This window comes from Pan troglodytes, chromosome 2 (genome assembly GCF_028858775.2).
Source record: "Pan troglodytes isolate AG18354 chromosome 2, NHGRI_mPanTro3-v2.0_pri, whole genome shotgun sequence".
NCBI lineage: Eukaryota > Metazoa > Chordata > Mammalia > Primates > Hominidae > Pan > Pan troglodytes.
Window position 1 is genome coordinate 93,251,135 of NC_086015.1, and position 24,029 is coordinate 93,275,163.

At 35.9% G+C, this 24,029-nt stretch overlaps 1 pseudogene; it reads left to right on the forward strand.

Moving 5' to 3' along the window:
• Positions 1 to 23,287, forward strand: part of LOC736312 (little elongation complex subunit 2-like) — a 202,282-nt pseudogene extending 178,995 nt beyond the window's left edge.
• The last annotated feature ends 742 nt before the right edge of the window (positions 23,288 to 24,029 follow it).

Genomic DNA, 24,029 nt, shown 5'->3' on the forward strand with positions numbered 1-24,029 from the left:
AACCAGCCAATTGTATGGACTAGGTTCTTAGTTCATCAAACACATTCTTACTGTGTATACTTAGCACATATTTTTATTTTAATATAATGGAAATAGATAAGCTTAAATTTGGTAGCAGCCTTAAACAATAAAAAAGTGACCTATCAACATAAGAGTTAAAATGTTAAAACATATTTAAGTACAATTCTGTAGATATTATTGAATATCGATTAAAAGCCAATCATTTCCCATCATGACACACAGAAAGCCACTTAACAATTTAAACCAAGATCCAAATGCATCCAAGTTTCTTTTACGTTTTTTTTCCTGGCCATCCTAATGTTGGATTCAGAATCAATCTCTCCATACTACCACCAATTACTTTTTTATGGATATAATATAACTTTTTCTAGTATCTGGAGAAGAATAAGACATATTTTATGCTTATGAAGGATATGGTTCTACTATTAAGGAAGTTTTTGCTTCTGTTTCATAAATCATTATTGAATCATAACATAACTGTGCACCTAGACAGACCTATAAAGTATGTGTTCTGATTCTTGTTACCAGTACGTATACTCCTAAAGTACTAATCCATGTGTGTAAAGGACGTTGCTTATCTCCACATAAACACAAAAGGTCAGGATCCAGCCATTAATTTCCTCTATATTTAAGATGGTAAAGAAATACGTATCACACTTTGGCTGCCAAAAGATAATGGAATTTCCCAAAATCTCATTACTTACAAATGTAATGATAGTCTTCTTAAAGTGAAATAGCAGAAAAGGAAGTGCTATGTTGCTGGAAAAACTAGTATTGTAAATAGATATCACTACACATTACTATTTATGTCAATATTTCACATAAGGAATAAATTTCTTTTATATTTGGGACCTGATTTAGGATTACACAAATGATAGAATTATCTTCCTCTCCATATTGGAGGCTATGCATATTTTCCCCTGAATAATTTTCTTTTTTCCTGCCTTTAAATAACGTAACCCTGACTTCCAATCCTACCTTGCTCCTCTTCCACAAGGTCTTGGGATGCTGGATTGATACAGGGACATAGACATAGGGTCCCAGACATACCAGTACAAGTGAAGCCCAGAATTTTTGCGAGAATGAAAATAATAACAAATACATACTTATTATATGCCAGGATCTGACCTATTTTCCATGCATTCAATTTTTTAATCCTCATGAGAATTCCACGAGGCATTAGGAAAATGATATGATCTTCCCATTTAAGGTCGAAATCTAAAAAAATTGTAAGTCTTTTCTTCCTGGGGCCCTGCAGGAAGAGTGTCTGCCTGAGAATGGTACCTACACAGAGAAAAGCTGAACTGAGTCTTGAAAAGAGATCATGTTTTAATGATATTGTTTGATCTCCTGGATCTAAATGTGACAGAAGTCAGCCAATTCAAAAAGTAAAATTAAGCGATAACAATGTTCTAGGTATTACACAGAATAATTTTGTGTATCAAATGCCACAATGAATGCAAAACTCGACATTGATACTTATCGTTAGAGTCACTATACAAAGTATTGAAAACTAATCACTATTTTTTCCAATGATATTCAAAATTTAATGAAGATCCAAACATTTAATTAAAAAAAATGAAACTATGAGTTAGCAGAACTCCCAGTTTGTGCAGGATTTTGTGGCAGGGACAAAGTCTCCCTGAGGCCCTTCAAATCACACCAGGTTCATATTGAGCACACACGTATTTGGCACTTACTATGGGGAAATTACTACAGAAAAGAGAGATGGCAAAGTCATAAATCTACAGGGGCCCAGTCGTGTGCAAATGGGTGAATTAAACCACGTTTTGAAAGCTCAGTTAAGAGATCAAGAGAGACAAAGCTGGCTGGCTGGCAAGATGGCCGAATAGGAACAGCTCGGGTCTGCAGCTCCCAGGAGATCAACGCAGAAGGTGGGTGATTTCTGCATTTCCAACTGAGCTACCCACTTCATCTCATTGAGACTGGTTAGACAGTGGGTGCAACTCACGGAGGGCAAGCCGAAGGAGGGTGGGGCTAGCGGAGCTCCTTCCCCTAGCCAAGGGAAGCCCTGAGTTTTCATGGGACTTTTCAAACTCCCAAAAGCAAATGCGACTGAAGTTTGCCAGTTAAAACGTATAATGAATGATGAGGATTACAGTGAAGCAGAGAATATACTTCTTGGCTTCCTGCCTAAAATATTTCCAAACATTATGCTTTTAAAAAAAAACTAAAATGGAAATTTTTATTGAAAATATTCCAATTCTTAAAAGTTGGCACAATGTAATTTTTTAAGTATGGGCACCAAAGCCAAACCAAAGCAACGGCAAAAACATGTTCCGGATGTGGGCTGGTAATAGTAAAGAACACAGACATGATCAACTGTAAGTTATACATTTACAATTTGAAAGGTGTCTTTTCATTTTTATTTATTTTGTTTAATTATTAAAATAATCCACTGGAAAATTATCTTCAGTTTATAGATGAGAAAACAGAAGTCAAAAGAAGTAAAATAAATTGTTCCGGTAATGTAGCTGAAAGATTGCACAGTTTACACTCATGCTCTAACCCAAAATGAATTTGAAATAGATTTGAAAATTCAGTACAAAGTTTAAAGAAGTCCCTGATATAGCTTTATTATTTATCAACATATTTATTTATCTTGTTATACAACAAATATGTACTGGGCAACTGCTATGTGTCAGGCACTCTAAACACTGAGAAACTTTCAGATTAAAGATAGTAAGGCTACAATGAGACAGAGGAACATTCTTTTTGAATCTTACTTTTTAATTATTATAGAAGCTTATGCAATTGCAGATAGGACTGGCAGAAAAATGTTAGGCTTAAAGGTAGAGGATGTTGAATGCTGAAATAAGTGATTTTGACTTGAGTAGTTGAAAACGTGGCTTATACACGAAATTGTCATAAACGTTAGTAGATGTTTGAGCCATTACAAATTTTTATCAAAGGAGTAAAATAGAAGTCTCTTAATCTGTGAGTTATGAGCTTTTGTGAACTGTCCTGATTTTTGTTTAAAAGTTTATAAGTGCACCTGCATGCATGTGAATGTTTTTCTGGAGACAGGGCTCAGGATTTCCACATATTTTTGAAGGATTCTGTGACCACAAGGTTAATAAAAGCTAGAGTTGAGTTTTTCCTTAAGAAAATTAATCTAGCAGCCATAGGGAAAGAGGAGACTACCAAACGCCACTTGAGAGATGACTAAGTATAGTAGTCCTTGTAAGAAGTAATTGAAACTTTGGCTAAGAAAGGAGAATCATTAACAGATGAATTAAGGTCAGTAAAACTTGTTTCTTCTATTCTTCCCTCACTTTTCTTCTTTCCTTCCTCTTTCCCTTACTTCCTTTATTCTTGCCTTTTTTAACCCTATACTGAAGCCTTCACACAGCTTCTTACAAGAACCGATTGTGAACATCTTTTCCAAACTGCTCGGTAATGTAATATTTGTAACTAAAAATCAGCTATGGATGGGAGCATTTACACCAATAAAAATGGAAAACACTAGAAATCAGGTTTTCCCACCTGTAGAAATGATTGTTAAACATTTACAGATATACAACTTCTCTCTTCCTTCCTCTCTTTCTCCTTCCTTCCCTTCTTCCCTTTCTTCTTTCCTTCCTTTCTTCTTTCCTTCCCTCCCTCCCTCCCTTCCCTCCTTCCTTCCTTTCTTCCTTCCTCCCTCCCTCCCTTCCATTCTGCCTTCCTTCCCTACATCCCTTTTTAAACTTCCTTCCTTCTTTATTTATTATCCAGTTTCTAATCCACATTTCTGCTTGATTTATACAAGATCAGGAAGAAAGTGGACATGTAGCACATATGTTGGAAAAATCAAATTAAATAATTTGAATAATATTGAGCACATTGAACTAAGTTCTGTATGTAATCATCCATATTGCATATTAACCACCAATGAGGCACTCTCTCTTCAAATGTATTTCAGTCATCTTCTGAAAATGTTTACTTCTTTGTAAACAATATTTTGGCCTTGATTAATTTTCTTGGTGAATGCAATACAACATCACAGAATTTAAACATGTCTGAATAAATAGCGCTCAGTCTCTGAAAGAACAATGAAGTCAAAACACAAGATTTCAAGTCCTAGCTGTGCCACCTAATAAATTTGTGACATTGATCAAGTGACTACATCATTTTGTGCATTAGTCTCTTAATAAATATGGATTTCTAGTTTGTTTCTAGCTCTAAAACTCAAAAACTGTGCAAGTATAGAATGTTTGACGTAAATATTTTTCCGTATTACATAATATATCTGTGCTGACACAAAATATAATCAAACAGTCCAGTACTTAATTTACATTATCACTTAAGATATTATCATTAAGAAGTAAGAGAGTGAGGCTACTGTGTGTATACCACAGACTATACCGAATTATATCTAAATGTGATCTTCTAAATGCCTGCACCTTCTTTGAATGATAATACTTATGTATAACTTTTAATATCTATGCATTCATTGGCCAATATCTTCAATCTTATTTATCAAATTTCTGTGATGTTTCTCTCAGTTACATGTAATCATATAGCTTTCTGAATATTCACTGTAGATTCTTGTTTTTAATCTCTTCTAATTTTCCTTCTGTGGAGGAAAAAGTTTCCATAAAATAAACTTTAAGAATCAGGAAAATGAGAATATGAATTCTATAAAATGAAATAACTATATATGTATTTACATATGCATATGTAAATAAGATGAAAAGAAAACACAATGGAAGTTTTTTTATTTAACATATTGAGGTTTTACATATGTCAAAAAGGGCAGGTTAACAATTACTAAAAGAAAAAATGCAAAACAAAAAATTGTGTTATCGATGGCTGTCCCTTTTTTTCCCCAAATAGTAAAATTTAAAAGCACGTATTTAAAATATAAAAGCAAATGTCTTAAAAGAAAATAACCTATATTTACTTAAATGCATATGTTTACTATCTTTGGTTCCATTCCTAAAATTAGAAAGTGTTCTTGCCTCTAATTGGATGAAACATGCAGGCTTTCAGTATTGCATTGTTGCTGTTACCTTTATTTTAATTATGTTAGTGTACTGAAGAGTTGTATAGATTTACTGGGTATTATTATAAATGTCATTTTAACTCTGAAGTTGGACATTAAAATGTCAGTTTTTTGCTTTTAGGTTAATAAAATGTTTTTACAGGAACAAGAATGGTGATATAAAATGCAATGCATAAACCCATTTTGATATGCACTTCATGTAATCACAGAAACTACTCCATAAACAATCTATTTAACTTGTTTCTCCTGACAAAGTTGTACTAGAAGCTCTTACTTTTAGCATCATTATAGTGAGCAATATAGCCTTACTGCCTAGTTTATTCTATATTGGACAATTTCAGAATCTTCGAGGACTGCAGAATCATTTCCTTCATTCCTACTTTGCTAGTGATACAATCATCTGTCTGATAGGAGGGCTATTAGGGAAGATAGCAAAGTGGCTAGGGTATCTTTTGAGGCTGATAAAACATAGAGTGGCATCAGATAGTGACTGAGCATCATTATATAAAATTGGAATCCTGCACCCTAGAGACCTCTCACTTGATCAGGTACCTATTTATGCCTCCTTGCAATACTTACTTTCAAGATAGAACAGAAAGCTTTAGTCTGCCAGATAATTACAGATTACCAGATTACTTGTGTTTTTGTTAAGTGCATGAGTATAAGTGTAAACATTAATGTGTAAACATGAGAAAACCAAAGATCCCCTGATTCTGATGGGTCAGTGCTAGTCATTTATAAGCAAAGTCAAGATCTCCCTCAGCCTCAATTACTCAATTAGAATGCTGGTGGTTGCTGCAGATGACTTAGTTCATAGCCACAGGAAAATAGAAGAAATGTAAGAAGGAGGAAGAACTGGGGTGGGAGCGGGGGAAGCAGCTACAATAGATGAAGGAATAGAGAAATTTTATCGATCTACCTTTACTATATTTAATAACTAATTTTATGGAGACAGACTATTTTATGTAATAGTCTGACCTATTTTTGATGCTTTGCTGCTGGCAAATTTTGAGCCTCGGCCTTCCCTCTTCCCCTTCTGCCTGTCCAACATGTGGGAAATCTGACAAGAATGCCTGATACTTCCTATTTTGGTGACGGCAAGAAGTTCAAACAACACAAGCTCCTGCCACACATGGAAATCCTCACCATGGACCCACCCCTTAACCATCATAAGAACCCTGAAGCTAGTAACCTTATTTAGCTCTCTCAAGCCACCTTTGGACCTGCTTGGAAGGCCTGCCATGTTCTCCCTGGAAAGCCCTGTTAGGTAAGGAATAAACCCTTTTCATATGCTTTTGGTGTGTGTCTGGTGTCATCATTCTTGACATCCAAACCTCATTTTGGGTAGGGTTTCACCCTAATTCTATAAAGTGGCTACACAGAAACAAAAATTTGTAAGAAAAAATCAATGAACAAGAAGTTGGTAGACATTTTCAATGATTTCAAATGATTGATGATGTCTAAATTATAAAATCATCGATTATTATCCTTTGCAATCATAGTAGTTCTTTTCATTTCTCTTTCAAATTTTATGTAATATTCTTGCCCAGTGGAGATCCTGATGAATATTAATGCTTTGCCAAGAAATAGTCATACAACATTTAGCAAGATGACATATTTAAGAGAGAAAAATTACCATTTTCTTTATATATTAGTTTTTTTAAGGCTGCTATAAGAAGTTGGCACAAATTCAGTCGCTGAAAACAACAGCAATTTATTTTCTCACAGTTCTAGAAGTCAGTAGTCTGAAATCAGAGTACAAGCATGGAAGCTAAAGTCGCTCTGGAGGCTCAAGGGAGTTGGCTTTTTCCCTTGTTGCTTTGTTTTTTGTGGTTATCAGCATCCCTTGGCTTTGACTTTATCTCTTTCTGCTCTCTCTCTCTCTCTCTTTTTTTTTTTTTTTTTTTTTTTTTAATACAGATTCTTGCTCTATCGCCCAGGCTGGAGTACAATGGCACAATCTCGGCTCATTGTAACCCCTGCCTCCCAGGTTCAAGTGATTCTCCTGCCTCAGCCTCCCCAGTAGCTGGGATTACAGGCGACCGCCACCACGCCCAGCCAATTTTTGTATTTTTATTAGAGATGGGGTTTCACCATGTTGGCCTGGCTAGTCTTGAACTCCTGACCTCATGATCCACCCACCTCGGCCTCCCAGAGTGCTGGGATGACAGGAGTGAGCCACCCCTCCCGGCCTCTACTCTCTTTTATATCGCCTTTTCCGTTGCATATCTATGTCCTCCTTTATGTATTCCTCTTCTACTGTCTACTTCTTAAAAGGATACTAGTAACTACTTTTATATCCCCATCGATAATCCAAGCTAAACTATGCTTCTCAAAGTCTTAACTTAATCACATATTTTTCCATACAAGATAATGTATACTCTTTTACCATATAAGTAAGTTAGTATTCCGAGGTTCTGGGGATTAGGATGTGGATACATATGTTGGAGGGTGCCACTATTCATTCACAACACCTTCGCTAATATTAATAGATACAAAACACCAAGGAAGCTTTCCCCTGTACCAGTGCCATGTTGAGACAGAGAATATTTGGACCTCCTCCTTCGTTGAATTTATGGGAAGAATTCCGCTAATGTGAAGACAAACATAACAATTAACATGGATTTACCCAGATGACTTCAAAACTTATCTCACCTGTTTATGACCTTTTTCATACTCTTTGATCGTTGTAATGAACCACCTGGTATTCACTCTATAAGCCCTAAATTTCTGCACCCAGAATTCTTTCAGAACAGTTCATTTAGCTCACAGTGTCCTTCTTTCTATCATGTAATGTTCATATTGTATTATCCTGTATGATTTGTTAAAAAACCAATTGTTCAATCAAGTCTAACTAAACTATAAATTAACTAAGGGAATAAGTTCTACTAATCACTTTTTTTCAGTACTAACATAATTCTTTTACATACTGTTACATAAATATTTAATGAAGTGATGAGTTGAAAGTGTCAATTTTTTCTTAAAGCTACAAATTTATTTCTGAACTCCATCCAAAGCACTCCCTATCTTTGATTTTTATTCATGGCTACACTAGATTTCCTGTATGACTGAGTGCATCTCATACTCGCTCTTTAGGCTGCTTCCTTGGATCACCTTTAGGTTGAGTTAGGGTTTTCTAAGTCCCCAATTTCAAATACGTGTTGTCCATGTCTGTAGGATTACTAAGCATTCCCCTATAGGATTCTGACCTGATTCTTTCATTCTAAGAGTCTGAGTTCTCTTGAATCACCAAAACTTAACTTTTAATATCATCTTTATGTCTCCTGCATATTCCTAGATTCAGATAAATGAGGTATATTGGCCACATTTGCTAGTGAGGTCAAACAGATTATCCCATCCAGCTCCTTGAACTTAGATCCCAACTGCTTGTCATGGAAAGAAATAGACCAACACTTTCAAAAACAGAAACACACAAAATGCTTACTTCCATCCGTTGGGGAATATTGGATGGCTATGTTGAGACTAGCAGAGGCTATGTAACATTACCTTGCTCCCATTGGGAACAATCCTTATTTGACCTTCATTTGTGTCATGGGCTCCCTAAAGGAGGAGCTGTGTGGCTGCCTTCCCATTGTGCAGGTTGTAGAGAAAAGCATCCTCCTTGCCACTAATGGCGTTGGGTTCAGATAATCTGGGACCAATTTTCTCCTATGCTGCTGACTTACTTTATGACTTGGGCAAGTCGCAGACTATCTCTGGTCCTCTGTGTCCAGAGAGAGTTGGATTCAACGATAGAACTGACACTATTCATGACTATTGTTTAAACATGATATAATTTAATACTATTTACTTCATCCTAGACTCATTAAATAGGTAATATACTAAGCATTATGTTCCATGTTGTGATAAAGGGGACATAATTGCTGCACTCAAGAAACTCAGTTCCTCAGAGCCCAGTGAAGAAGACAGACAAGTAAGTAAATTATTAGTAGCACAGATATTATGGTGAGCATTATTGAGGTTTTAGTATCTGTGCATAGAAAGACATAGCAGATGCCATGGAAAGACAAATAAAAAATAGTGAACATATTTGGGATAAGAAAATACTTGGAGAGAGATTGGCAAGTGATCTGAAATTTAAAAGACACTATCCAGATAAAGCACAGGGACAGAATCTCAGGCAAAGGCAATAGAATATACTAAACCATGGAGGCAAGAAAATATGATACATGCAGAGAAGTAGTATATTCATCTTTAACTTTCCAACAAATATTTATCGATCACTTATACTCCAGATACTAGTTATGCAATAATTTATAAGGCAAACAGTGTCATCACAGATGGTACAGCTCAGTGTTCAGAAGATAATTGCAGCTTACAGCAATTACTGCCAGCTGTCAGTGTGAAGATTCGAGCCTGGGAAAAGATGAAGCTATGGCGGTGGAGGGACAGAAGTACAAAAACCTGATCTGCTGTACTAAGGGACTTATATTGCATTCAGTAGGCAATAATCACAAAACAATAATAATTGATTATAAGCAAAGTAAAAATGTAATGAAATTATGTTTTTAAAATATCACTCTGTGGCCAAGAAAATAGCAGATTGAAAGGAGATATTACTAGAGAACTAGAAATGTATTAGGAGACAACCACAAGAATCCAAGAAGTGAATTATGGATGTTAACGTAAGATACTGAATGTAAAGTTATTTTAAAAAAAGAGAACCCAAAGGAGTTGAAAATGTGTTGTCTTTAAAGTGTCATAGAAGAGTCTGACATGGGTGGCAGATTTTATTGATTTGACTATTCAGTAAACACTTATTGTTACTACTAATAATCTAATAGTACAGAGCTAATATAGATTCTAACCATATATGAATAAAATCAACAAAAAAATTAGCCCGTATGAACCTTCTATCCAGTTTAGTGGAAACTAAACACAAACAAGATGAATAAGTAAATTATATGATTAAGTTATAAGTATTACAGAATATAGAGAAGGAAAAGGAAGATTGCTACTGATTTGGGGAGCTAAATTTTTAATAGAGTGGTCAGGGTAGGCCTTGTTGAGAAGGTGATAATTGAGAAAAGACATGAAACAGATGAGAAAGTAAGTCATAAGCATATTTTAAAGGATATCATATGGAAGGAAGAAACTTTGCAAATGTTTTGAGGCATAGCACGTGTCTGGCACGTTGAAGTAAATAGCAGCTTGAAGGCTAGTGTGGACAAGAATCGGGGCAATGAAGCAGAGTGAGATGGGGTGAGCCAGAGAGCAGGCAGAGGCCAGACAAAGCAGAATCTTCAAGACCATCTTGGGAAGTTTGGATTGTTTTCAGATAGGGAAGATTTTGTGCCAAAGAATGACCCAAATATACTTAAATTCTAAAAGGAACATGACATTGGATCTGTCATAAATAAGCAAAAAACCAAGGCAAACATGTAAAAAAAATCCAAAGAGGCAAGAGAATATTTCAAGGCAAGAATTGATTGTGACTTGGATATAGTGGTAGCAGTACAGATGGTAAGAATTAGTTGTATTCTGGGTATATTTTAAAACTAAAGCAAACAAGATTTGTAGTTACATTGGATATTCAATAATAATAATTTTGTATACTAATGTAAAGATACAGGGGAGAAATACATTTAAAATAGTAGAAAAAAAAGATAGTTAAGAGAATCAAGTGCACAAGAAAAGAGTGTTTCCTTAGATAGAATCAGATAAGTTTCATCTTTAGAAATGGATTAGAAGGCAGAAGCATGAATATTGATTGCGGTAGGTAGATAGGTGGGTTCCTGTGAATTTGAGAAAATTCTCTTTGAATGATGTCACTTTAATGAAACAGGAACAATGATTACTTGAGAGTGAAAATGCGAAATTATGTGTTGTACCTTGAGAAAAGAAGGAAAACAATGCAATAGTCTGTATTAGTCCATTTTCACACTGCTATGAAGAAATACCTGAGACTGGGTAATTTATAAAAGAGAGAGGTTTAATTGAATAACAGTTCCACATGGCTGAGGAGTTCTCAGGATAATTACAATCATGGGGAAGACAAAGAAGAAGCAGGCACCTTCTTTACAGGGCACCACGATGAAGCAAGCAGGGGAAATGTCAGCACCTTCTTCACAGGGCAGCAGTGAGTGCAAGCAGGGGAAATGCCAGATGCTTATGAAACCATCAGATCTCATGAGAATCACTCACTATCATAAGAACTGCATGGTGGAAACCACCCCTATGATCCAATTGCCTCCACTCGGTCCCGCCCCTGCCATGTGGTGATTATGGGGATTATAATTCAAAATGAGGTTTGGGTGGAGACACAACCAAACCATATCACACTACTTGCAGTTTATACTATGGGGTTCATTGTCATGTGCAAAGAAAATTTAGGATACAGACACACACAAGGAGTCTAGGAGTGGAGGTTTAATAGGCAGAAAAGAATAGAAAGAGAAACACCTTTCTCTATAGAGAAAGGAGTCTCCAAGCAGAAAGGACTGGCTGGTGGCAAATGCGCTGAATTTTATAATCCAGTTTGAGGAGGGAGTGTCTGATTTACACAGGACTTATAGATTGGCTTGATCAGGAATATCCTTTACATAGTGCGCAGGGAAGGCTTGTCATCCCCCCCAATCTTATCATCCAAATGGACTTTCCAGTTGATAGGTGCCATCTTGTCTGCTTCTTACTGTAGATGTTGCTGGCAGAAAGGGGAAGATGGAGTTGCCATCTTGAACATGTCTAATTCCTAGTTCCTGCCAGCATTCACCAGTTCAAGCTCCCAGCTCGCTTGTCTATATTTGCAGATCAACTTTGCAGGTTGTTCTTTGTTAGGTAATGATTTGGATCTGCTTTTCAGAAAAGCCATACTGAGGACTTCCATACCCTTACTATCTGCCTAAGTAATTTCTTCTTAACTCCTGTAACCTGTTCACAATAGCAAAGACTTGGAACCAACCCAAATGCCCGTCAATGATAGACTGGATAAAGAAAATGTGGCTCATATACACCATGGAATGCTATGCAGCTATAAAAAAGGATGAGTTCATGTCTTTTGCAGGGACATGGATGAAGCTGGAAACCATCATTCTCAGAAAACTAACAAAGGAACAGAAAACCAAACACTGCATGTTCTCACTCATAAGTGGGAGTTGAACAATGAGAACACATGGACACAGGGAGGAGAACGTCACACACTGGGGCCTGTCAGGGCGTGGGGGACTAGAGGAGGGATAACATTAGGAGAAATACCTAATGAAGATGATGGGTTGATGGGTGCAGCAAACCACCATGGCACGTGTATAACTATGTAAAAAACCTACACATTCTGCACATGTACCCCAAAACTTAAAGTATAATAATAATAATAAAACATAGTTTCAAGACTTCAGAATTTGAACTGCATGTTTTGGTTCACACATCTATTCTCTCTCCATAATATTTCTATGTCTCATGAATCCTACAAAATCAGTCCTACCGTGACTTCTGAAAATATATTTATTTATTATTTAAATACAAACAATAGGATTTATGCTACAACCATTATAGAGACTATTAATATGGCAAATGCCTGTGCTTTGTTGTCTACAAAAAAATGTGTTTTGCCATGGTCATGCTATATAATGTATGGCTGTACAGATGATTTACGTTAAGATATTCTACCTAAATTTGCTGGTTGACATGAAAGGTTTTGCCTAATAACCAAATTGAAAATGCCAATAATGATTTTCAATAGATATGAGAATATAAAGACTAAACAAATTCAACGTGGGCCAGATTTCCCCTGGGTGTTATTAACGCATAGATCAGCAGCTGAAGATAGATAGAGGCCAGGCACAAGGCAGCAAATCAGTGTCATCCTAAGCATTGAAATGAACTCTAAAAGAAAAGCAAGGCAGTAAATTGTGACATTATCCCCTGGGTATTTAGTATATATGCAACTACATGCTCCAGAACTATATCACATCTGTATCAAGAACAGCCCTATGCTTGTGAAATCATGTATGACAAATTAGTATTTAGGAGTGGTATGAAATATTTTTCCAATCAACACTTCCTTAACTATCATTTCAGTGTACATTCTTCACAGTGAACATTTCACCTTAGCTTATAAAACAAGATAATTTTATTAAAATTTATTGCTGAGACAAATCACAAAAACACTTTTATTAAAAAAAACAGATGTATAGATGCTGCAGAGGCTGATGATAATACTACTTAAAACTGATTGTTCCTTTTTTTTCCTCATTGCACACATCACTAAGGCAATCTTATGAACATCAGCATTATTCTTCAAGGTTTATCACCATTCTCATAGGTCAATTTAGGTTTCCTGGAAATATATTAACTTTGTAATTCAATTAATATGAAAATCCATAGCAAACTATTTGATTAAAATGTGTCCTACACTTCCCGTATGTGTATATTTTCTTTCTTTGAATCCCTTGAAGGAAGATTAATCTTAGAAACTTTCAAATTACTTTTAGTTTTTGAATTTTCAGTTTCTTCAGACAATTAGCAAATTGGAGAAGAAAGCAGCAACATAAAGTAGTTCCTTGTTAACACATATGTTATGTTGTTAACACATATTTAGAGATCATTTGAAATTTAAGTGCCCGTTTATGGTCACGAAAATTATCTCTGAACATCTGTGTTCCACACACTCAGAGACAGTGAACATGGCAGTTTCACCTGGCTGGGATATAGATCTTATCAATACTCTCTCAATTGAATGGCCTTTGGTGCTAGTAATGGGTTTCCAATTTGTAAAACCCTTTGCAGATATCAGGGCTTACAGAGGAATGAAAGAGTGAAATGCAAGTAAAGAAGCAAAATATTAGTGAGAGAGAGAACGTATTGTGAACATTTAGTTCCATATTTATATTTTATTTTATACCATTTTTCTATTTCATAAGATAGCCACACATGGCCTCACTCAAGGAGGAAAAGTGATGGTTTGGTGTTCTCCTTACTCAATTAGGACAAACATTCGAGCAGTTTATGTTCATGAGTCAACTGTGCCAGAATCACCAGGAATACTTGTTTAGGATGACCGTATAATGCATCTTCCAATCCAATACCCTTTTGAGAGAGAAACAGGGGGCTTTGATAATTAAGCCAGGAGAACAAGCTCAAGACAATTATGCTTTATTGTCACCTTAGCTAAAATGCAGATTACTCATTCCCATTCTGGATCAAATAAATAAAAACAAATGCTTGGTTTAAAAGAGTGGAAAGAATTTGATATTTTCAGTATTCTTTTATAAAAGGGAGATAATCTGAAGAGGAGAAGAAATAATGTGAAGGAGAATTTCAAAATTATAGCAAGAGGCTAGGGGCCCTGGGGTGCCGCCCACATGGTAGGACACACCTGACAATTTTTTGCACAGTGATATCTACTGTTACAATTTAAATTATTTCCAGTACTAATTGTAATATGTATTTCTCTTCTTTGCATCCAAATATGAATTAAAATGTTTTTCCAATAGTACTTTAAGATTAAGTAATATATTTTAGAGAAGTGGTACTTTAAGATAAAGAGAAAATAGGGGTAGAATCCAAAATTCAGGAAAATGGCAAAGAAAAAAATAACCTTTTTGAGACAAGATGCACAGTGGAAACTAAGAATGCAAAGGAAACAGGCCATTGGAACAATATATGTGCTCAAGAGAAATATACAACTCCTCAGTATCATCAACAGCATGGTGGGGGCAAGTGAGTTTCTTATAGTATATGGAGTGGGAACCATTATAATAAAGGTCCACTCAAGTCTCAGGGACTTTGGTAACTTGAGTCACTTGAGTAACACTGATAATGTGAAGAACATGCTCATGCATAAAACTTTTTTGTGTGATTTTGTGAAGGTAAATCTATTAATGGTGAGAGAGATAGCTTAGAGCAACAGAGATTAGGAAGAATAGTTAGTGTGATATTGTGAAATATATATTTGGTCCTCATCTTCTTGTGTACAGCTTCTGAAATCTCTAGAATCTGCGAAGTGATAAATGTCATTTGTATGCTAATGAGATGATTAATGGCTGGCAATCCCTAGATAGCTTTGGGATGGGAGCTGGCCACCAGAAAAACCAAGGTGGGATTAGAGGGTTGGAACTTTCAGCCCCACACCCCAACCATCGGGGAGGGGACATGGGGATGCTGAAGGATATGCTGATCACCAATGGCCAGTGATTTAATAAATTATGCCTATGCAATGTAGCTTCCATTGAAAACCCAAAAGGATTGGGTTTGGGGAATTTCAAGATAGCTGAACATGTGGACGTTCCTAAAGGGTGGCACACGAGGAGAAGTATGGAATCTCCAAACTCCTTCCCCCATACCTTTTTGTATGCATCTCTTCATCTACATCTTCTGTAATATTCTTTACAATAAACCTGTAAAAATAAGTAAGCATTTCCCTGAGTTCTGTGAGCCACTCTTGCAAATTAATTGAACCTAAGGAAGGAACTGTGGGAACCTGGATTTACAGCCAGCCTGTCAGATGCACAGGTAAAGCAACCTGGGGCTTGTGATTGACATCAGAAGTGAGGGGTAGTCTTTGGGGCTGAGCCCTCAACCTGTAGGATCTGAACCTATGCCCAGGTAGATAGTGTCAGAATTGAATTGAACTGAACTGGAGGAAACCCAGCTGGTATCTGTTGCAGAACTGATTGTTAGCTTAAGGTGTGGGAGTAAACCTCTGCACAACTGGTGTCAGAAGCATGTTGTGAAAGTATAGCAGGAGAAACTGAGTTTGTTTTTCTCTACTCTGTTAGCAACTGCAGAAATATGAATGAATGGAAATAATTTGCTGGGAGAGTATGACCAGAATTTATAGTAGAAATAGAAGAACTTTCACTTAAAGATTGATATGACCATCTCTACAAAATTCAAATAAAGTTATAGTATGTGAAAACTAATTAAATATGTATTAGAGAGCATAGAAGGAGTCAAATAACTATATTTTTTAGATTTAAATAAACATGCTCATAATAGTTTAGGTGATAGGCAAAGATATCTAATCTCTCTGTGCCTCACTTTTCATATCAGTAACATAGCTATTTAGTACCTATAAATTATTTGTAACAGTACCTGCCTCATAGGTCATTGTGTTAATCATATATCTATATCATATATATATATACACACACATATATTCAATATAATACCAAGCTAAATAAGTACTGCCTGACTGGCTGTGAATTATGGTTGTTTTGTTGTTATTATTATAAAATGATGCTTTTTCTTAAACATAACAGGGCCTCACAAAGGTGAATTATACTAATTACGTACATTTGTCCAGCCCTTAATATGTGCCAAGCCCTACCCCAACATTCTGTAACCATTACCTTGGTAAAGTGTGTTCAGTTCACCTGTGACCCCAACTAATTATTTTGGAAATCAGTAACTGCCTTCTATCATAAAGAGGCCTGGGTACACATGAATAGATGAAAACACATCCATCTGATTTCCTTGAAAAAAACAGCTACAACACATAGGGCTCCTGATAGTGCAGCAGAGGCATTTCCTAAAAGAAGCACTGTGCTTGGTGGACTAAACTGCTCTACAGAGAGCAATGCATTTCCAATAACTCAACCTCAAATATGTCTCTCCTCAGTCATCTGTCTCTTTTTGTTATTTTTCTTTTGTGTGTTTCTGAATTCTTTTTTCTTTCTAATTTACACATACACACACACACACACACACACACACCCTTTATGCCTACAGTAAACATTTTCCTCACATAGGAAACCTAGCTTTAATCCTAAGGCTCTCTCAAGATACACAAGTTCTCTTAAAGTTCTAAAACACAGTAATGTCCAGCATTTGATTGCCTGAATCACCCTTATTATCCAAGGTGCAATCTTATAAGGTAATTGTAATAATAAAATCCTACACCATTCTAAATCATAGCTTGCCATGTGCCATTGGAAATAATCAACAAAATGGGATACTTATTATTTCCTAAATGACTCATTGGTTCAATGTTTTTAGACCACAAAAAAAGACTGGCATAAAACTGTTTAACTGTGATGCCAAATGTAAATGACTATGACAACACCCACTGGTAACAAATGATACTGTCAATGCAATCCATGATAATTACTTTTGTATCTATGAATGTATATAAGTTGATATTGATCTGACTTGAATACAAAAACCCCTTCTGCATTCTTCAGCTATAGTGGGAAGCAAGGTACATGAGCTATAAAAATTTGTTGATACAAACTATGTTTTGAAATAATTACTTCAGATTTTATTGACCCCAGCCATTACTCAGTGTTCACGCTATGACTCCAGCTGAAGCTTCTTCTTAGAATTCTCAGTGAGGCCTCATTATTAAAACATGGCTTTAAGTTTCTTATCTTACAGGGTGATGCTATGAAAGGCATTAGTATAACAGATTAAGGAGGGCATGTCTTATAAAAGCAAGTCACTAACCTTTCATGTCTACTTCTGCACTTTGTGTGCTACAATGCTCCCTAGATATTAAAAAACAGTGAATCAAATGGGGCTGTTCACTGCGAGGAAAGATCAATTTTTTTTTTAGCAGAATCCCACAGATAGCCAAAGAAACTCACTCAATACATTTGTATATGAAGCTCTTAAATATCAATATGAATTGTATGTATCCAAAGGGGAGCCTAAATCAAGTAAAACGTTAAGCAATGCTGATATTTAGGAGTTTTCCTGATAGCCATCATGAATAGAATTAGTATGTTACAAAATCAATCACAAAGAAAGCCTAAATTTAGATTTTCTAAATTTTAAAAAAATTACTGGAATAATTAAAAATGCTAATATCATTCTTAGATGTTACATAAAGTGTACCCCACTAGCAACACCACCACCAAAAACCAAAAGACCTTTCAAATTTTCAAACACTTCCTCAGGTAGCAAATTATAGAAACGTTGTTATGATTTTCAAAAAGAACTAGGAATTCTTTTTGAGTTTGAGTTTAACATTGTGGATTGCTTCCTTTTATTTGAATATTTTCAATATGCCCATTTCATTATATCATATTCTTCTGAGAACAGATAATATTAAATCCTCTAATTCAGAGAGGGACTAAAATTCTATTCTTAGTCTCCATTATAAAAGTGAAAACTTCTATGAATCTGTTGGATCTAGGACCTTAAAATTAAATATTTTACTTTACATTTCAGATGTTAATGATTACTTTCATAGAATTAATGTAATGTTTTTATTAGCAACTTGAAATTATGTGACTGTTTCAAAGGCTCTTATATCATATTACAATTTTTATATATCTATAAAATCTATTACTAGTGAATTCAACAACCATTATGATGAAGCATACTGTATTTGCTACATTAAATCAACCTCTACTTTTAGAGAGGGTCATTCTCTATTCTTGAATGGTTCTTCCTAGTACACGCATACCTCATTTTATTACATTTCAATTTATTATGCTTTGAAAATATTGCATTTTTTACAAATTGAAGGTCGGTGGCATCCCCGTGTCAAGAAAGTCTATGAGCACCACTTTTCAACAGCGTGTACTCAGTTCATGTCTCCGTATCACATTTTAGTAATTCTCACAAATTTTTAAAATATTTTCATTATTATTATGTGTGTTATACTGATTTGTGATCAGTGATCTTTTTCTACTATTGTAAATGTTTTGGGTTACCCATGAACCACATCTATATTAAGATGGCAAACATAATCAATAAATGTTGTGCGTGTTCTGACTACTCTGCCAACCAGTTCTTCTCTCAACGCTCTCCTACTCCTTGGCCCTCATTATTTCCTGACACAAAACTATATTGAAATTAGGACAATTAATAACATTACAATGGTGTCTAACAGTTCAAGTGAAAGGAAGACTTGCATATCCTTTACTTTAAATCAAAAGCTAAAAAAGATGAAGTTTAGTGAGGAAGTCATGTCATAAGTCAAGATAGGGTGAAAGCTAGGCTTTCAATGCCAGTGAGCCAATTATGAATGCAAAGGAAAATTTCTTGAAGGAAATTAAAAGTGCTACTCCAATAAACACATGAATGATAAGAAAGCAAAACAGCCTTATTGTTGATGTAAAGTTTTAGTGGACCGGATAGAAAATCAAACCAGCCACAACATTCCCTTAAGCCAAAGCCTAATCCAGATCAAGTCCTTAAATCTCTTCAATTCTATGAAGACTGAGAGAGACGAAGAAGCTGCAGGAGAAAAGATTGAAGCTAGCAGAGATTGGTTCATGAGATTTAAGGGAAAAAGCTTTCTCCATAGCATAAAATTGCAAGAGAAGCAGAAAGTGCTGATGGAGAAACTATAGCAACTTATCCCGAGGACCTAACTAACATAATTGATGAAAGTGGCTACACTAAACAACAGATTTTTCAATGTAGAAGAAACCACCTTCTTTTAGAAGAATGTCATCTAGGGCCTTCATAACTAGGGAGGAGAAATCACTGCCTGGCTTCAAAGCTTCAAAGGGAAGTCTGACTCTCTTGTTAGAGGCCAATGCAGCAGATGACTTTAAGGTGAAGTCAATGTTCATTTACTATTCTGACAATTCTAGGCCCTTAAGAACAATGCTAAATCTACTCTGCATGTGCTCTATAAATGAAACAAAGCCTGGATGACAATACATCTGTTTACAGCATGGTTTACTGAATATTTAAGCCCACTGTTGAGACCTAGTGCTTAGAAAAGAATTCTTTCAAACAATTACTTTTCATTTACAATGCACCTGGTCACCAAGAGCTCTGCCGTAGATGTATAAGGAGACTACTGTTTTCACGACTCCTAACACAGCATCAATTCTGCAGCCCATGAGTCAAGAAATAATTTGACTTTCAGGTCTTATTATTTAAGAAATATATTTTGTAAGGCTACAGCTGCCACAAATAGTGATCACAGTGATTCCTCTGAGGGATCTGAAAAATCACTTAAATCTACAAAGTAAATTGGAAATCTTCTGGAAAGGATTCATTCTCCTAGATGCTTAAAAACATTTGTGATTCATGTAAGAAGGACAAATATAAACATTAACAGGAGCTTAGAATAAGAGGATTCCAAACCTCATGGTTGACTTTGAGAGGTTCAAGACTTGAACTGAGAAAGTAACTACAGATCTGGTAAAAATGTCAAGGGAACTAGAATTAGAAGTGGAATCTGAAGATGTGACTGAACTACTAAATCCCTATGGTAAAACTTGAACAGATGAGTTGCATCTTACGAATAACCTAAAGAAGTGGTTTCTTCAGAGATGAAATTTATTCCTAGGGAAGATGCTATGAACATTATCAAAATGACAACAAAAATTACATAACCTGGGCCATGTCCTTTAAATATGGCTTTCCCAGGTGCACAAGACAATGTGAGGAGTGGGGTGGAGCGTGTGTGTTGTGTGGCTGCCACCTGGGCAAGAACCACGGCGGACCATGAGTTGAGTAAATTCTGGAGGGATTCTGCCTCTATTGGAGCCTTTGCAGCCAGGCAGTTGTGAACTATGAGCTAGAGTGAAGCAGAAATCTAGGAAGACGAGCTGCAAGTTGGTCATAAGTGAACCAGGACTGAATTGGGATATCTTCCCCAAAAATGGCCTTAAGACATTTTTCTCTTGAGAAAATTATAAAGATTATCCTATGGCTCCAAGTTTAAAAGAACTATGTGTTTTATTGAACAGAGAGAGCAGAGGAGTTATGTGGACTTGTTGGTTAAATATACAAAGATTTCTGCAAATTCCAAAACTATCAGAATAAAGAAAAATGACTTCTTGTAGTACTTGGATATGAAAAAAACATGTGAATGAAGAAGTTACTGAGTTCCTAAAGTTTTTGCAGAATTCTGCAAAGAAATGTGCACAGGATTATAATATGCTTTCTGATGATGCTTGTCTCTTCACAGTGAAAATTTTAAGAGCTTGCATTGAACAACTGAAAAAGTTCCTAGAATTCTACACTCTCCACGAGGTCACCAGCTTAATGGTATTCTTCCCATTCAGAGAAGAGATGGAATTAAAGTTAGAAAAATCTCTTCTTGCATTGGGCAGGGTAAAATATGTGAAAACAGTATTTCCCTCAATGCTTATAAAGTTGCAGCTCTCAAAAGATGATATATTGCCATTGAATTGCCAGAATGAACGGCTGAAGCTATGCATTATTATATTAGAAAAGATCCAAATGCAGAGAAGCTTATTTCAAGATATCACCCTCAGCTAGCTCTAACTAGTCAATCATTATTTACTTTATTAAATAATCATGGACCAACATACAAGGAACCTTGGGGACTTTCAGTATTGATTCAAGTAATACCTGTTGCAGGTTCAAAACCAGTTAAAAGTAATATATATTAATTGGCCACTTCCCCGAAATAAAATAACTATGAGAGAGGGAAAACAAATCTTTCATGAAGTTCCATTAAAATTTATGATGCCCCAAAACACATTTGTTCCAGTATCTGCAGTCTTTATGGACAAACCTGAAGAGTTTATATCTGAAATGGACATGTCCCATGAATTCAATGAGTGCCGAAAAATTGAGACTCTTGAAAACTTGTATCTGGATTTTGATGATGAGGTCACAGAACTTGAAACTTTTGGAGTAACCACCACCAAAGCATCAAAGTCACTAATTCCAGCAAGTACTTCCACAGTACCTAACATGACAGATGCTCCTACAGCCCCCAAAGCAGTAACAACACCTGTGGCACCAAGTGCACCAGACATTTCTGCTAATTCTAGAAGTTCATCTCAGATTCTGATTGAACAATGGCAAAGGAGAAACAACTTGTCACTGGTATGGATGTTGGCCCTGAAGAGTGCAAAAATAAAGATGATCAGAGTTTGAATCATGTGGTGATAAGGTATCAAATTCTGACAAGTCTTTGATGCAAGATAGTGACTTGAAAACATCTGATGCCTTACAGTTAGAAGATTCTTAGGAAATTGAAACTTCTAATAAAAATGATATGACTATAGATATGGAACATGCTGATGGTGAAAGACCCAATGTTCTGGAAAACCTAGACAACTCAAAGGAAAAGACTGTTAGATCAGAAGCAGCTAAAACTGAAGATACAGTTCTCTTCAGCAGTGATACAGATGAGGAGTGTTTAATCATTGATAGAGAGTGTAAAAATAATAGCGATGGAAAGACAGATGTTGTGGGTTCTAACTTAAGTTTTAGATCAGCTAGTCCAAATTCTTCCTCAGGACAGGCTTCTGTAGGAAAACAGACTACTACTGTTTGTAGGCCTGCAGAGTCGTGTGTTTTTTTTAAAAAACGTATCAAATGAGTATATAAAAAATATGATCCAGTTGGAGAAATTTTAAAAATGCAGGATGAGCTCTTAAAGCCAATTTCCAGAAAAGTACCCAAACTGTCCTTAATGAATTTAGGAAATTCTAAACAGTCTTCTGTTTCTGAGCAATTGTCTGTTCCTTCAGATGGCTCTAGTTGACCGAAATCTGGATGGCCTTCTGCATTTCAGAAGCCCAAAGGACAATTGCCATATGAACTTCAGGACTATGTTGAAGATACATCAGAATACCTAGCTCCTCAGAAAGGAAATTTTGTTTATAAGTTATTTAGCCTTCAAGATCTGTTGTTTCTCATGTGCTGCAGTGTCCAGAGGATAGAGACAAGACCACATTCTAAAAGAACAGAAGAAAATCAGAAGACAATTTCCAGTTGATGTACTACCAAAAGTAGAGTATCAAGCTTGTTATGGAGTTGAAGCTCTGATTGAAAGTGAACTTTGTCACTTAAGGACTGAAAGTTTATTAAATTCCAACAGCTCATTTTATGTTGGGCATATTGATGCATTTACTTCAAAGCATTTTCTACTGGAAGAAACTACCTCAGAAGAATTAAAAGAAAAGCTTTCAGCACTCAAGATTTCCAATTTATTTAACATCCTCCAACACAGTCTAAAGAAATTAAGTAGCTTGCAGGAGGGTTCCTACTTGTTATATCATGCAGCAGAAGATTCTTCACTCCTGAACTATAAGGTCTCTGTTGGAAAAGTTACTAGGACAGCATACAATTTGTATAAAACCCATTGCAGCCTTCCTGGCGTACCTTTCAGTCTCTCATTTCCCCGGGTTCCATTAGATCCCAGGCTGTTATTACCAAATCATATCCATCATGGAAGAATACCTTGTACTTTTCCACCTAAATCACTGGATACCACAACAAAACGTTGGTGGAACCAGAATGCCTATACGCAGCCACAGGATTCCAGTTTCCATAGAAACCTAAAGCAGTTGCTTGCCTGCTCAGCAAGTTGAAACTGAAGGAGTGCTTCCAAATAAAAGAAAAATAACTTGAGGACTGTACCATGGAAAATTAAATTTAAAAAACAGTTATAACAATGTTTAGTTTAGAAAAGTTTGGTGGTTCACGCCAGTAATCCCAGCACTTTGGGAGGCTGAGGTGGGTGGCTACCTGAGGTCAGGAGTTTGAGACCAGCCTGGCCAACATGGTGAAACTCCGTCTCTACTAAAAATGCAAAAATTAGCCGGGCGTGGTGACGCACGTCTGTAATCCCGGCTACTCGGGAGGCTGAGGCAGGAGAATCAGTTGAAACCGGGAGGCGGAGGTTGCAGTGAGCTGAGATTGCACCACTGCGCTCCAGCCTGTGAGACAGAGCAGGACTTCGCCTCAAAAAAAAAAAAAAAAAGAAAAGAAAAGTTTGAGGGGAAATATGACAAAAAGATCAGTAGGCAAGAGGAACGTTTTTCCTGTAGTATCCTCAAGAGTTCTTAGAGTGTCTTGAAAAAATATGTTGGCTACGTGAAGGAATGCTTCCACTAAAACATAATATTATACTTTTCATCCTTAAAGTTTGAGCAGGATCTTGATAAGTTTTAACATTATCATGGCAGGGAAATAGATAAAAAAGAAAAATATTTTTACATTAAACCTTTTCTAAAAATTTTAAATAGAAAAATAATTTGCTTTTTTTTAAATCAAGAACAACACTTACCATTATGTATTATGTTAGTTATATTGCCAGTCTGTTGAGACTGACTCAAAATGTTAAATATTGCCACTGTTGAAGATAATTATG